The following is a 15,361-nucleotide window of genomic DNA, read 5'->3' on the forward strand; positions in this document are numbered from 1 at the left end:
TTTGAAACTTCGGAAAGGTGTTGGCATTGGGCTGTATTTTGCTTGAATAAAAGGGAGCTGCAGCAGCCTGCAGAGACATATTTATTTGAAACTAAGGGCGAAATCAGATGGGAGGTCTCAACCTTGAACATACTGATGTGCAGGAAACACTCCATGAGGAAGGTATGTAAGCCTGTGTAGAACTGGAGGTTTACTATTGCAGCATAGCTTTAGTCATGCACAGATTTAACTCGCCCAATGTTGTGAGAATGCTCTACCGCAGGGATGGGGGATCTCACATCTGGTGGGGAGATGTGGCCCTCCAGACCCCTCTATCTGAACCTCAGATCTGTCCCCAGGCCACGTCCCTTCTCCACAAGCCACACCCCCACAGGCCCTGCTCCTCGTCCTCCTGGAGTGTTTTTGCCAGTCTGGAATGAATGTGCCCTGGAACTCTGATAATGCTTCCTGCTTCTGTGGGTGGAGGAATAGACTGGGGCATGTGTAGAAACTACCCTACTGTAACATTTATGTCCTTTGCTCTGCTCACTTCTCTTCCTGCCCGCCCCTGGCACATGGCACAAGGATTACATTTCTTGCATGTTGTTAAGTTGTGGGTGAACATATTAGACAACACAGCGATTCTTCAAACAGCTCTTGTTTTTATTCACAGGCCAGAACAGAACTGAACTGAAGGGTTCAGCCAGCCTGCTTATATAGAGCTCCACTAGAACGCAACAGTAACCATTTTCTGTAACTATCCAATCACTGAATGTCACTTTCAATCCCTTATTTGCATATGTGGACCTGAGTGAAAACTATCTACAGTATCCCCCTGCTGGCCCAGGATGAGAACTTCAGTACATAACACATGTCACAGTTCCTGACATGAATCTAATTGCCTCTAATCCCACATGCATATTTCCAGTGCAGAGATGGACTGTAGCGCAGCGCCAGAGCATATGCTTTTCATGAAAAAATGGGTTCCACGTTCAGCCCCAGGCATCTCAAGATAATGGCTAAGAAAAATTTCCTGTCTGAAACCCTGTAGTTGGTGTCAACAATATTTTAGGTATGGAAAAGGTTTAGGCAGCTTCCCAAGTTTTTATATGGATATACAGTGGTGAGAGAAAACGAGTTCTGCATTTGTTCAAAGGTTCACTTTCCAATATAATAATTATATATTTTTCCCACACATATATTCTATATCACATATTCCATGGTTGAAGCTTGGCATTCAAAATAGGTTTGATCAGTTGAAGCCCAGCTGAAATTGTGGCTTGATAGCGAAACTGGGCATCAGAGGTTCTGAAAGAGACTAGATGTCTGATAACTTGCACTTAGAGAATTACACTATATATTTGAATCTTTTTGAGGCTCAGAAGACGCCTTCTTCCAAATATGTATTTATTTATCTGTCAAAATGCATATCCTAACTTTATACAAAAGATTAATGGCAGTTTACAACCCAGAAAGATAAGACAATGCACATTGATGCAAACATATTAGAATTCCTGCTTAAAGGCAGAAGCAGCATGAAATTAACTTTTTAAGAAATTTATGCAAAGTCTCACTGAAACAAAACATTGTTAATCGCCAATCTGAAAGCAAGCAGCAGTTAGGCCAAGAGGTCCTTCCTGATGAGACTATTCTAAATATTGAGGCTCAAAGCAGAATAGGCCTGTTTCAGGCATCTGCTTGTCAGGGTTCAGCCATGCCCAGATATGGAACCAGGGGATTCTTTGGAGAAGATCTCCACTGTGCCAGCAGCTCTGAATAGCCAGTTCAGTGTAGTGTTTAGAGTGTTGGACTGGGACCTGGGAGACCAGGGTTTGCATCCTCACTCAGCCATGAGACTTACTGGCTAACCTTGGGCTAGTCACTGTCTCTTAACCTAACATAGCTCACAGGGTTGTTTTGATGATAATATATGGAGAAGGAGGAGGAGGAGAACTATGGATGCCACCTTGAGCTCCTTAAAGGAAAGGTGTCCTCATAATCACAATCTCTCCTGCAGAATCAGAGGTCTCCTTACATATTACCTGGATTCCTGTCTGACACGGCCCCCTGTCTCTCCCATCACCTCCAGGACCACAGGAACAGAAGGGATGGTGAGCCACATAGAAGCTTCAGGGCCACCAGTGAAATGCCCAGTTGCTGCATGTGCAGCTATTCGGAACATGGGAGAGGCACATGTAAGCACCTGCCTTTATCAAGGCCCTGCAGAGAACCAGGAAGGAAACCTCCAGCTTCCATTATAAACTCTCAGTCTGAGCTGCTTTGCTGCAAAGTATCGATTCTCCATTGCAAAGCTTTCTTATATTAGGGAAATGGACACTAATTCCAGGGTGGGGGACTGAAACGGACTCAAAGAGAAATAACCTTCATTTCCCTGGTAAATATCAACCCAGCTGATGAACAGCCAACCTGCTTCTGCTTCTTCCCCAAAGGGGTTTGCTACCCAAGAGATTTGTATAGCTAAGGAATGCACTCAATATCTCTGGGCCAGTCCTGGTTGGTGGGTTGGAAACTATGTTTTAGTTCACTTTATTTATTTTCTCTCAGTCAACCAACTTTGCTCCATCTCTTTCCATTTAGAAAATGTTGTTCGTTTCCACAATCTCTCCGGATGTCAGCCAGATATGCCTTACACGTTGTAACCCTACCCATGTCTACTGCTGTTGAGTTCAATGGCGCCTACTCCCAGGTGAGTGGGCATAAGATTGATGTCTTGACAATGACATCTCTGTGAAACTGAGGGAACTTTGCTTGCAGTGACTGTAAGATCAAACCTTGACAGCAGTAAGAATGCTGAGATAAAAGGTCACTGAAGTCTTTGAAAGGTTTCAGAAAAGAAGTCGCTTAAAGTGTGACCTTCCTTTATTCCAGATCTTTGATATACTATCAAATAATTATCATGCAGAATTCCTCAGAAGGATAATTTACTCAGATGGCTTTGGTTCCACAAAGGAGAATTATGAGCCGTAATATTAAAAAAAAAAAAAAAGACGACTCATGCCAGAAACAGCCCCTTTTTTGGCCAATGCTGAGTAAGTATTATCTCACTATTTAGCCAAGTCAATTGCTTTTGTTGTTAAAAAGGTCCCCCTCTTGGATCTGAGCTGCTGGATAGGCTTTTGTGGTGGGTGGGTTGCAATTTTAGCTAATGAGCCAGGCAGTGCAGTCTCAGTGCTTTGTAATGGCTTTAGTCGCATTTGACTTCATGCACGAATAGTCAGAAACCAGCCAAAAGGAAGGTCAGGCAACATGCTGATAAGGAAATAATCCTAAATCTCCATTTGGGGTGATTTCATTGCAAAAATGCTTACTCTTGTGACAAGGTCACATTAGTATTTGAATCATCGCCTTTCCTTTTGGCTTTGTTCAACACTACTTTGAACAGCTTCTTCCTGTTGCGGGTTCCTTTCAGCTATTCATGTCAAGTGCCGCTGAAAACCTGTGTTGACTTCCTGTTGTTGTCCCCCCCCCCTTTGGAGTAACTCCTGCTTTGATTACTAAACAAAACTTTGCACAGCTGATTGGCATGTGGGGCCTTCAGGTGTTATAACTGGACAACAGACCTGTCTGGTTCCCAGGTACATGAACTGCCCATAGCACAGGATATGTGATATGAGTGTGGTCAGAATTTATTTACTTATTGCTTTAGGAAGTGATTTAGTGTTACAGACAAGGAGATGCTTGATTCCAAACACTTTGGATTAGACTTCACATCTAAAGTGGGGCCTTGGTTCACTTTTCTGAAGCTTTGTATGGCCCCTCCTTGACTGTAATGTGGATCAATGAGTATCTAATTCCATCCACCCCCACACCCCCACACCCCAATCCACAGCACGAGTTTCACATTCCTGCTGCGTTCTTGATGGAGTAGGCAACATTTTATTTATAAAAATTTGGAAGTGTGCACTAAAGTAGTACTTGGACCAATATACAGAATAGCTCTATATTACACTATTATTCATTGAGACACAGACCAACAAAATATTCAACCCTGAACTTAAATTCAAGTAGGGGCAGCGTTTGGTGGTGCCACTGCTGCATCTGCAGCCCTGCTGCTCGTGGCAGCTGTGGCGAAGGCGTGGGACAGGGCAGGTGCATCATTCAGACCCGGATCGGGCCCAATGCCATTATGTGACAGCTTGGAATTCAGAAGATGCCAGGCCAACTCAGCAAAACAACCTCCCTGCCGTGCAAACACCCTGTTTGGGGACCTTCTGCAGCCTGCTGCCAACAGGTAGTCCATCACAGACACACCTGCTCATTTGTACATTTGGCAGCCAGTGAGGGGCTGGCTCAGTCAGGAGAACTGAGTGGAAGGATACAAATACCCTTCCAAAATATCCATGATGCTTTGGAGCAGCTTGCTTTGTTTTGGACCACTTTGGACAAATCCCACTTCATTTTGGAGCAAGTCTGAGTACTTCCAAAGTGGCCCACTTTGGTTCAGTATCCAGCTATATTCTGAAGTGGATGCACACTAGGTAAGCTCTTTTGATTGCCTCATTGTGTGGCGAGATTTAATTGCTGGTCAGTAATGACCATATTGTAGTAGTGACATTTACCAAAAAAAAAAAAAAAAAAAAGGAACAGCTCATCATACTTGGCCGAATGTGGCCACATGTCTTGATCTCGGACACACAAAGCCTCTGTGTTTGTTTTTCAAATTCTTATTTATGGAAGTGTCCAAGTATAACAGTCAACTTGTAAAGGGACCATCAGTGGTCTGAGAGAACTGTAGGGGCAGCTCCTCACCCATCTTCCCTGAAACTTCTCTGAGGAAAGGTGGAAGAGAACAAATCCAGGCCAGGGATCAGAGCCATCAATTCCGGAGTTAGCCTGAATATTTTGTACCATTTGTTTGTGTTAAGATTTTAAACCGTAAACCACCTTGGTGGCTGGACCTGATGTTGGAGTATCACCTTTTTTGTATTTTGCCCTGTTCACAGCATAGCCTGTAGGCACTAGCACCCTGTAGTTCCCAATCTTCTTCAACCCTGAAAGGATACTATGTGAGATAATTGGTCATACTTTATGGGTTCGGTGAACCACTCTAGCCCACCTGCCTGTATTCTTTAAAAATTCCAGAGGGTCATTTCTGCCCCCAAGTTATTTGTAATGCTTTGTTGAAATCAAAGGCTCCCCCCCCCCGTCTCTGGATGGTTTCTTTCATTCATAGGCTTTCTCCCATGAGATTTGAATTGTAGATGATTCTGTACATTTATATTTAATACTGGAGAACTAACCAGCCATGTAGGTATTTATATGGCTCCAAAGTCATATGAAAATGCTTTGTACTGCTGAAATTGATGTTTATGCTTTCGCTGTCAGATACTGCATTTTCATTGTTGTTTGTTAAAATGTGTGTGTGTGTGTGTGTTTCTCCTCATGCCTGTGGAGAAATATAACCCATTTGGATTTGCCTAAGGATGAATTAACACATGCGTTTTTCATTAAACTGCTGTATACTTCTGATTCATGTAACTTTGTCACATACGCACCATATGTTTTAAACACATGACTTCCTCCAAAGAATGCTGGGAACTGTAGTTTGTTAAGGTGCTGGGAGTTGTAGATCTGCGAAGCGTAAACTACTGTTGCCAAGATTCTTTGGAGAGGAAAAAGATGGTTAATGCACTTCAATTGTATGGTGTGGAAGTGACCTTTGATTAAGCATGGAGTAGGTATAAAATTGGGATGCGGGTGGTGCTGTGGGTTAAACCACAGAGCCTAGGGCTTGCCGATCAGAAGGTCGGCGGTTTGAATCCCCATGATGGGGTGAGCTCCCGTTGCTCGGTCCCTGCTCCTGCCAACCTAGCAGTTCGAAAGCATGTCAAAGTGCAAGTAGATAAATAGGTACCGCTCCGACGGGAAGGTAAACGGCATTTCCGTGCGCTGCTCTGGTTCGCCAGAAGCGGCTTAGTCATGCTGGCCACATGACCCGGAAGCTGTACGCCAGCTCCCTCGGCCAATAAAGCAAGATGAGCGCTGCAACACCAGAGTCGGTCACGACTGGACCTAACGGTCAGGGGTCCCTTTACCTTTTAGGTATAAAATTGTGGGTTAAAGAACAACATAACTTGATTAAAAAATTGTTGTGCGCCCCCCCCCCTTTTAAAGGAGCTTCCTATCTGTGCCTCATTACTTTCAGTGGAGGACCTAGCCAGCTTTCTCCCACTTGCCATTATGATTTGCTTTGTGTTGAATTTAGCATGATTTCTGGTCAGACAGGATGGTCATAGAAAGGTCATAGAATGATGATCTTGTGAAAGGGCAGGCAACTGTGGGAAGAGTATGGGTAACTGACTAGAGCAAGGGTAGCTAATGTAGTCCTTTCCAGATGTTGTGAACTGTAACGTCCAACAGCCCCAGGCAATCCATGACAATGATAGAGTCCACAGTGTTTGGAGGGTGCCATGTTGGTGCCCTCACAAGGAGAGCCACCTCTTCAACCTTCCAGATATTTGGGATTCCAAATACTACCATCATTGACCATTGGGCATGTTCATAGTGGCTGATGGGAGTTGTAACCCAAAACATCTGGAGCGACCTGGGTGGGAGTATCAGGATAGCTGACCAAAATAGTAGTTATTATATTTTTATGCATGGTTTTTAGTGATAAATACAAGCATTGCTTTGTTTCTTGGGAATAAGGCAGATGAATATGTGAACATTCCAGCTATTTTACTGAAGCTATACTCTGCCAGTTTCCTTTTATTTGTTTTTCCAATTAGGTGTTTTCATCCGTTGGTTCTCACATGTCATCGTCACTGAAAATAAAAATAAATAAAAATCGGCACCTGACTTTTTCCTCCCCCCGCCCCCCGAGGAAGCAGTTCACATTGGCACCATAGCCATCAAAGCTGCGAAGGCACAGTGCAAATCATCACCTTGGAAGAAAACATCCTCCTCCGTTTTTGTTTCCTTTTCTGCACAAAATTCTGAGACATTTTGCAGATGAAAGGTAGGATGCTAGACAGGAACTCCTTTGAGCTTTGCCTTTGCATTCAGACAAAAATCACTTAGCAGGTTTTGATGCGTGCAAACTGGGAGGGGTGGGCGTGGGGGTGGAGAGAATGGGCAGCCGCATCACGATCAACCAGGCATTGTAAAGAGCATTAAATTTGCTTCTCCTTAAGAAAGAGTAAATTCAATTAGAGAGCCCTGTGGAGAGACAGCAGTAAAAGGATAAGACCTGAGCTTTACTGCAGAAACAAAGGCCTTGATTCGATGCACAGTTAGAATTGCTTAATTGGATATTCCATCATAGGATGCTATCAGATTTTGTTAGTTATAATGCATTCTTCCACACCCACCCACCTATCCAGACCTGGTAGAATTTGATTTCTCACTGACTGTTCTCAATGTACACCTTCAAAGTAAAAATAAATTACTTGGATTTGGAGAATATTATCAATCATCTTCTCTTCAGTAGTGATGTGTGTAAAAAAAATCCCAGCAGCCACTGGCTCCATTTTCCATATTCACCCTTTTATGTCTTCATTGTAGAAGAGTCTTTCGAATGTTACTTCGGCACTTTTGCACAAAACCCAGCTCTCAATGCTGAACAGACTGAAAGTGCTATTTTTTTTTTCTTCCAGGGGTGGGGGGCGCTGTCACACAAAGATCTTTACCCTCTACATCCTTATAGCTGTGAGCTATTAAATTGGCTGAACATAGTTTAACTACAGTTTTTGTAGAGTCAATTATTAATGAATATTTCATTCTATACACGGCATTGCTTTGCCAAATGGCAACTGCTGTGAAGTTAATTACTTTGCAGTTAGGTTTTAAGGTGAAAATCAAAAGGAGCTAGGACTTTTTCTTTTCTTTTCTTTTTGCTGCAAAATTCATCCGCAGAATCAGTTGTGTCATTGCCAAAGAATGCTAACGGTATGTTTTCACAAGCAAGCAAAGCAGGCAAGAGTCATCTTTGTTATGAGCATGGCTGATAAAGCATCCACAAAGCCATGGTTCTGGCAAAGAATGCATCCTACAGCTTTGTAGCTGCACGGCAGATGGATTCTCAGACTTCTCAAAGCATTGGGCGCGCATCTATCTATCTATCTATCTATCTATCTATCTATCTATCTATCTATCTATCTTTAGTTTTCAACCCATTGAGCTCCCAACATTTAGCCAAGTAGAAATGCTTTTCACAGATAAAGATGCTCAGAAAATACAGATGTACAAACTGCAAAGGGGAAACTTCCCTGTTGTGTCCAGCTACTACTTTGTGTAGTTACTCTGCAGATATTTTGGCTCTCCCTGGGCATCAGAAAGAATCAGGAAGTGGCAAGATAGCAAAAAATGTAAAAGGCTTCCTGTGATGAGCCACTTCTTATTTTCACACTCAAGTGGGGCATATGACTAAACTTGTTAACTCATCCAGGCTTGAAAATGGGGACTCTTTTTTGTGGAATTTGGAAACTAGCACTTTGTTTTCTTAAAAGGTGCACTATTTATTTGCTACCCTTGAACAATTACTAGATGCTATGGCCCAAATTCTGAGCAGAAGTTAGGACTCAGTTATGGAACGGGGGCAGGCTCAAATGTACCATTTTGGGGCATGGTGATTGAAAAGTGGTGACCTCAGATCTCCCAACACATCTGGATGATACTGATTATTGGAACTCATTTCATTTGGGTTTCTGGCCAGGGCATGTGACTTAGTTTGCTTTGGTCACCTTGGTAAATGCTCTATGCCAGGAACTGGAGCAGATCAGTGCAATCCTATTAGTTCTGAACATATTGGCAGCTGGTGATGCCATTAACCATGGTATTCTTCTGCACAACCTGGCAGGATTGAACCTTGGGAGTACTGTAAACAGCTCTGAATGCATGCATTATTGCAAAGGAACAGTTGTAAGTACACTCTAAACTATGCACTCCTGATTATTCCTTGGAAGCTGTGGCCAGAGCCGTCTTTCCCATAGGGCTTAGTGGTGCGCCAGCCTCTCAGGGTTACCCCAGCAAGTGGGAGAGCTGCGCGGCTTTGCTGGCGGCCTCCCCTTTCCCTGCACACCTGCCAGCTGAGCCCCGCCAACCATAAGGCTGGCGGTTGTGCAGCGTCCCTCCCAAGCCTCCTCGGGAGGAGAGTGATCCCCACAGAGGCTTAGGATGGAAGCTGCACCCTGCCAACTATATGACTAGCTGGCGCGCAGCTTCCCTCCCAAGCCTCTGCGGCGACCGCTATCCTCCGACAGAGGCTTGGGAGGGGTGCAACTTTACTCCCAGGCCTCTGTGGGGATCGCTCTCCCACAGCGGCATGGGGGAGAGTTGCACCCCCCCGGATGGCTGGCATTGTGCAGCTATGGCCACCCCAACATTATCCGTGGTAATTTGGGGGTCCTGGGCGGATATTTGCACCCCGGCGCTGCATCTGCTAAAGACGGCCCTGGCTGTGGCTGTCTGAAACAGGCTTTACCTGTCCCACACCTAACATCACATGCCAGGTGAGTGATAGGTGGGCATGGCTGACCAAAAACAGCCATATGGACCAACTGGATGGCCTGGTGGTTCCTCACCCTTGATATTGACTCATTCATCCAGTTTTAAGTCACTGACTTTGACACTAAAACCACTTCAGTTGCTGTGAGAATCTATACCAGAAGCTTGATAGTGGGAGTACATCTCTGTTGGTTTTTCTGGACCTCTTAGCATAATTCATTGGTCTCATCCTGGATCATCTGGTAGGAATGGGATTAGGAGAGTACCATATTAAGATGCTTCCAGTCCTTCTTGGGAGTTGGCTTCAGAAGCTGAAGTTGGGGGGACTTTCGTTCTTCCCCAGGTCCATTGGCTATGATATTTCTCTGGGTTCAGTCTTGTGTCCCATGTTATTTAAAATCTCCAGGGGGAGAAACTGAGAAAGATTGTCCAAGGATTGTGATGTGCTACTTTCATCTACTAGCTGTTGGTGTTCTGACTTGGTGCCTGAAGGCGGTAGTGGGCTAGATGAGAACTAACAAATTGAAACCTAATCCAGACAAGATAGAGGTGCTTCTTGCCTGGAAACAGATGGACTCTGGAATAGGAATCCTTGAACAGTTCACAGTTTGTGGATGGTTCTGAACTCAGCTCTTCACCTAGAAGCTGCAGTCAGGTGTGCCTTTGCCCATTTTAATCTGATGCATCAAGTATCCATTCTTGATTAGGTGTACCATGCAGACAAACTATGTAAGCTAGGATTTAAGGGAATTTGGTTTCATGGACATCAGAGGAAGTAAAATGGCTTGTGCGGTCACAGCAAAAGATTGCTAAGATCAGCTTATGAGCAAACCAGCAGCAGAAAATGTATTTGTGGGGGGAAATATTCATTGTGAATTGTTTTGCTCAGCTCCATCTGTCACAGTGAGATGCTTTATCCAGATTTGTGCAACTGTATTATTTCTAGGAAAAATGAAATGCCTGGATGTGTGTGGATGTGCATGCACATGTAAAGCACAATTTATTTGAAAGAAATTTATATTATTTCAGGTTGGTTGTTGGATCTGCACTTGGCAGACAGGCTGCAGAAATCATAAATGGGAGAATGTTGTTCAACTGCTCCTTTAAAGTCAGCTTATTGTAGCAGGATAATGAGACGCTGAAATCAGAGCCTTCCTGATTGAAGTAAGGAGTTAGGCAGTTGGAACTAAAGTGATTCATAAGTTATTCCGTTGTCTCAGCATAGTGGTTGGTGTTCAGTTCAGTGTTACTCAGAGTAGACCCATTTATGGACATGACTAATGGACTTACTCTGAGTAAAACTTAGTTGAATATTGCCTAGTATCTCAACAGTCTCATCCTACATTGCAAGGGTTTGGACTAGATGACCCTTTGAGTCTCTTCCAACTCTACAAATTTATGATTCTTACCCACGTGTTTGTAAATTCTAAGCAGATAATTTCTCCTTTATTGTCACTATCCCTTTCCCAAGCTGTTGGCATATCTGAATGCCTTATTTTTGCACAAAACACACTGAATTGTCTAGGACCTGTAAGTCATATACTAGTAGCTGTGCTCCCTGCTTATCTGCGAACAGTCAAAAAAAATCAATGCTTTCCAATTATAAGGTGACGATGGACGTGGACTCCTCCTCTTCAGACTTTGCCTGTGGTTCCATCCTTCCCTTCTTCTATTCCACTTGTTTAAATTGTCTCAAGAGTATTCTATTACTTACCCAGATACTGTACTTTATAATGACTGTGAAGAAGGGGCATGCAGGTAGGTAAAGATAGTTTGCTCTGTTGGAGATACAGTAGCCACAGATTATTTGGCCAAGGTGTGAAATCATACAATTATTGTAGGGATTATTTTCTGGAAATAACTTTTTTGTAATACTAGCAATAGGTCATCTCTTGGGATATATTATAGCAGGGGCAGCCAACACAGTGCCCTTATCATATTACAACTTCTACCATCCCTGACAATTGGTCATGCTGTTCGGCACTGGACTCAGACATCTTCTGAACAACACCATGTATTCCTGACAAATATAGCGTTTTCCAACAACATTTCCAGCAAAAAACCCCACAACACACATTAGGGTTCCGGTTACCCAAGGAGGGAAACTAATTAGCTGTCTTTTTAAATGAACATGATCATGAAAACAGCGGTTTGAAGCATGAGTTTATTATTATGTTTTATATATTCTGTAAGCTGCACAGAGTGGCTGGGGAAGCCTAGCCTAGCCAGATGGGTGTGGTATAATAATAATAATAATAATAATAATAATAATAATAATAATAATAATATTTATCTTGGGCATGTTGACAGCGTTTCTTCTGAGCATGTCTGCCCTTCAGAACTATACCATGGAACATGTTGCCGCATTACATAAAACCTTATATAATATACTGTTATTCCCTCACAGCCAGCCTACTTTCAGGTAGGTAGCCATGTTGGTCTGACGAAGTCGAAATAATTTAAAAAGTTAAAATAATAATAATAATAATAATAATAATAATAATAATAATAATAATAATAATAATAGTAGTAGTAGTAGTAGTAGTAGTCTAGTAGCACCTTAGAGACCGACTAAGTTTGTTCTAGGTATGAGCTTTCGTGTGTATGCACACTTCTTCAGAAGAATTAATTAGCCAATCTACTGCTACTATTTGCAGAAATGTGCAGCCTTGGTTCCAAAAGAACATGCCAAAGCTTTGTCTGAGGTTTGGGCTTGTTTTTAGATTATGTGGTGAAGTTGAATGGCAATGAGCAGCAATATGGTGTAATGGTTAGTGTGTATGATTTGGACCAGGAAAACTGTGTTTGAAGCCCCATTTGTAATGAAGACCACTCAGTGATTGGGGTGGATGAGAGGGCAGTTACACATCCAGCTCACAGCTTTGTTGTGAAGATAAAATATGATAACCCCTATGTATCTGCCTTATACTGAGTCAGACAAATGGTCTGACTCAGTATAAGGCAGCTTCCTATGTTACTGTCTAAGCCCATTAGAGATTATTTGTGTGATATCAGCACCATAAATGACTTCTGGTGTGTTGTCTCTCGCTGGGGGAAATGAAACAGCAGAGGTGAGAGAGGAAGGAATCTAGGCAGCCCTGATGCACGATATCCCACATGCCAGTCTGATGCCATGCCTTTTGGGAAGCAGGGCGGCTGGGGGGAGTTGAGAAGAGGTTCCTGTTATCACATGCAAGCGAAAGAGAACAAAAATTGTGGTTCTGTAAGTGTGAAGAACATTTATCTATGTGCCACAAGGTGGATCAAACACAAAGTATTATACTTGATCGCATTTGTGGAGCTCTTGAAGGATAAAGGCAGAACGTTGCCCTTTTCAAGAGCACATCACTAAATGACTCTCTACAGCTATCTTTGCCGTTTTAATCCCCCACCTTCACTTTTTATGGAAAACATTGGAACAACAGGAGGCAAAGCGGGACCGCAGAGTAAAATTGTAGCAGTAAATCTATCGAAGTTACCCAAGTTATTTTGAAGCTAATTATGACTGTGTGCAAAGCAAATGAAGTGAGAAGAACTGAATTAATGAAGACCGGCTACCTCCTACAAGCTAATGAGGCGTACTTTATACCAATAGCTCTTCAAATTGAAAAATTAAACTGCTTGGTAAAGGGGGGTGGGGAATATGCCGGGAAGTTTTGTTAAGGCCAGCACAGAAGGTAAAAAAAAAAATCACTCAGTGGGATTTATGCTCTCCAGTTGTTTAAAACCTCAGCATGACATAGTTACTTTAATGTGACACAATTCTTCCTTCAATATCTGGCTACTTTCCACCCACCCCCCACCCCCCACCAATCCTCATTAGGCATTGCATTCAGTGACACTAGACCAAATCTAACAACAGGCCCTTATTGAATTATGTCCATCTTTGTTGGGAGAATTAATCCTTAAGTTTATTAATGTTGGACTAATTATTATTTCTAAAAAGTTGTGGCATACTCATTTCAATTTTTAAATAAAATAAAATAGCCTCCTCTTTATCCTTCTGCACATCAGAAAGCACGGTTTGCTTTCTGGAAACATTTTGTTACTCCTGCCTCTGTTCTATGGTTCACATATGTTAAAATGTATTCTGTTCTGTAATTTTACTTTGATCTCAACCCCCCCCCCTGCCCCCAATTGTTCAGTGAAGGATCTGCCATGCAGGATGTAATGGCAGCATCCTACCTGAATAATTGCTGGAAGATAGACTGGTGCAATGACAGACTTCCACAACCATTGGTGTGAGCAAGTGGACAATATGTTCAGTACAAATGTGCCTTCAGTTTAGGCTTCTGCAACCACAGCAGAACCAGCTCTTTAGCTATGAATTATCTGTACTAATTATCCGTTTTTATACAACTAACTTGTGGATTAGAATAGCAAGCCACCTATACCTGCCTTGCTCTAGTTAATCTTTTCAGGGGGGAAATTATACACGTAAAGAGTTTGGTATCATTTTGGACCTGGATGGAAAGGATGAGCCGAGCCACTAAAAGGTGTGAAAATGACCAAACTACTTCCAGATGTTTGTCTGAGATGAGTCCTTGTAATTGAATCATGTCTTTCCATGGTCCATGATTGCATTACTGTTCAATTCATGCATAATGACATTACTCTCAATAAGGTTAACAGCCAACACACTTTTCACTTTCGATTCTTTTAGTATTTCTTTCTCCTTACGCTACAGTGAGCCTATATTCCCAAGAAAGACCCTGTCCTGTGCTCATCTCTATGGCAGGGGTAGCCAACATGGTGCTCTAAAAATGTTATTTGGTTTCAATTCCCATCAGCCTCAATTAGCATGGCCCAAGTGTTAGGGTTGATGTAATCCAACAACACCTGGAGAACATCACATTGGCTACCCCTGCTCAATGGGGATAGAATTTTATGACCCTAGGAACTCTATGGAGGTCCCCTGCCTAGGAGGGCTTCCCCATTCATTTCACAAGAGAGTTCAGACCCATTTGAACCGCTTTGTGGGTTCAGATTCCATGCACGTTTTCATGGAAACAAGCACAATTATGCATGAATCTACAAATAGGGAATAAGTTCATATTGCGTCAGAGATACTTTGACATCCTTTATAGAGTTTCAGTAAGGGTGCCAACAGATTTTTTTTAAAAAAATCCAGCTTGATCTGCTGTTGAGACTTGAATAAGCTTCATCTCTTGAATTCAGTAGGCAAACCTTTTATATATGTAACATGTGCATAAGTCTTTTCATCGGCTGATGCCTGGAACAGCTGTCAAAGGCCCAGGAGGGCATGGTGAAATGTTTTTGGGCAGCTCTGGTTTTGTAGTTCAGTGTTTAATCCACAGATGAAGACATTATAACAGATATTGAATCGTCATACAGTTCTCTATTACCGGTAGGTTAATGCATGCTGATTGTTTTGGCACAATGTATTCATTTCTGTAAATGCAGGAGTTCTCCGGCTTTCTGCCCCATGGCCCACTTGAGCATAGCTGTCAAGTGTCCCTTATTTGAAGGGACAGTCGCTTATTCCAGCGCCATGTCCCGCTGCTGTCCCTTATTGATGGATGTCCCTTAAATGATGTCCCCTAAATTTCAAAGGAAGCAGCTCCTCTCCCTCCCTCCCTGCCGGCCAGGGAGGAGGGAGGCTCCAACTGTGTTGCTTGGCTGTGTTGCTCACCCAATAAGAAGTCTAAGAACGACTGGGGGGTGGAGCTTGCATGCCTTGTGTGTGGCTAGTTAATGCAAGCTGAGGGTTTTTTTGAAATCTGTATGCCATTTTGTTGCACGTGCTGCTGCAAACTTTGCAGTGCAAAGCCAGGCCGGGGAGCCATCTTAAGTTGAGGCTGCATAGCCCTTGTGGTGCATGTGATTCAGAATTCAGATTCTATTCAGTTGAACCTCTGGTTACAAAGTTGGTTGGACAGTCTTCTCGAAGCTACCC

At 43.0% G+C, this 15,361-nt stretch overlaps 1 long non-coding RNA gene across 2 annotated transcripts in view; it reads left to right on the forward strand.

The window, feature by feature from the left end:
* Positions 1-15,361, forward strand: part of LOC310703525 — a 236,558-nt gene that overhangs the window by 55,388 nt on the left and 165,809 nt on the right. For both annotated transcript variants that reach the window (XR_014524216.1, XR_014524217.1), the window contains exons 5-6: positions 2,578-2,686; positions 2,869-3,029. This is a non-coding gene — a long non-coding RNA (uncharacterized lncRNA). The remainder of the gene's footprint in view (positions 1-2,577; positions 2,687-2,868; positions 3,030-15,361) is intronic.

Source organism: Podarcis liolepis, assembly GCF_965112155.1.
Source record: "Podarcis liolepis genome assembly, chromosome: 3".
NCBI lineage: Eukaryota > Metazoa > Chordata > Lepidosauria > Squamata > Lacertidae > Podarcis > Podarcis liolepis.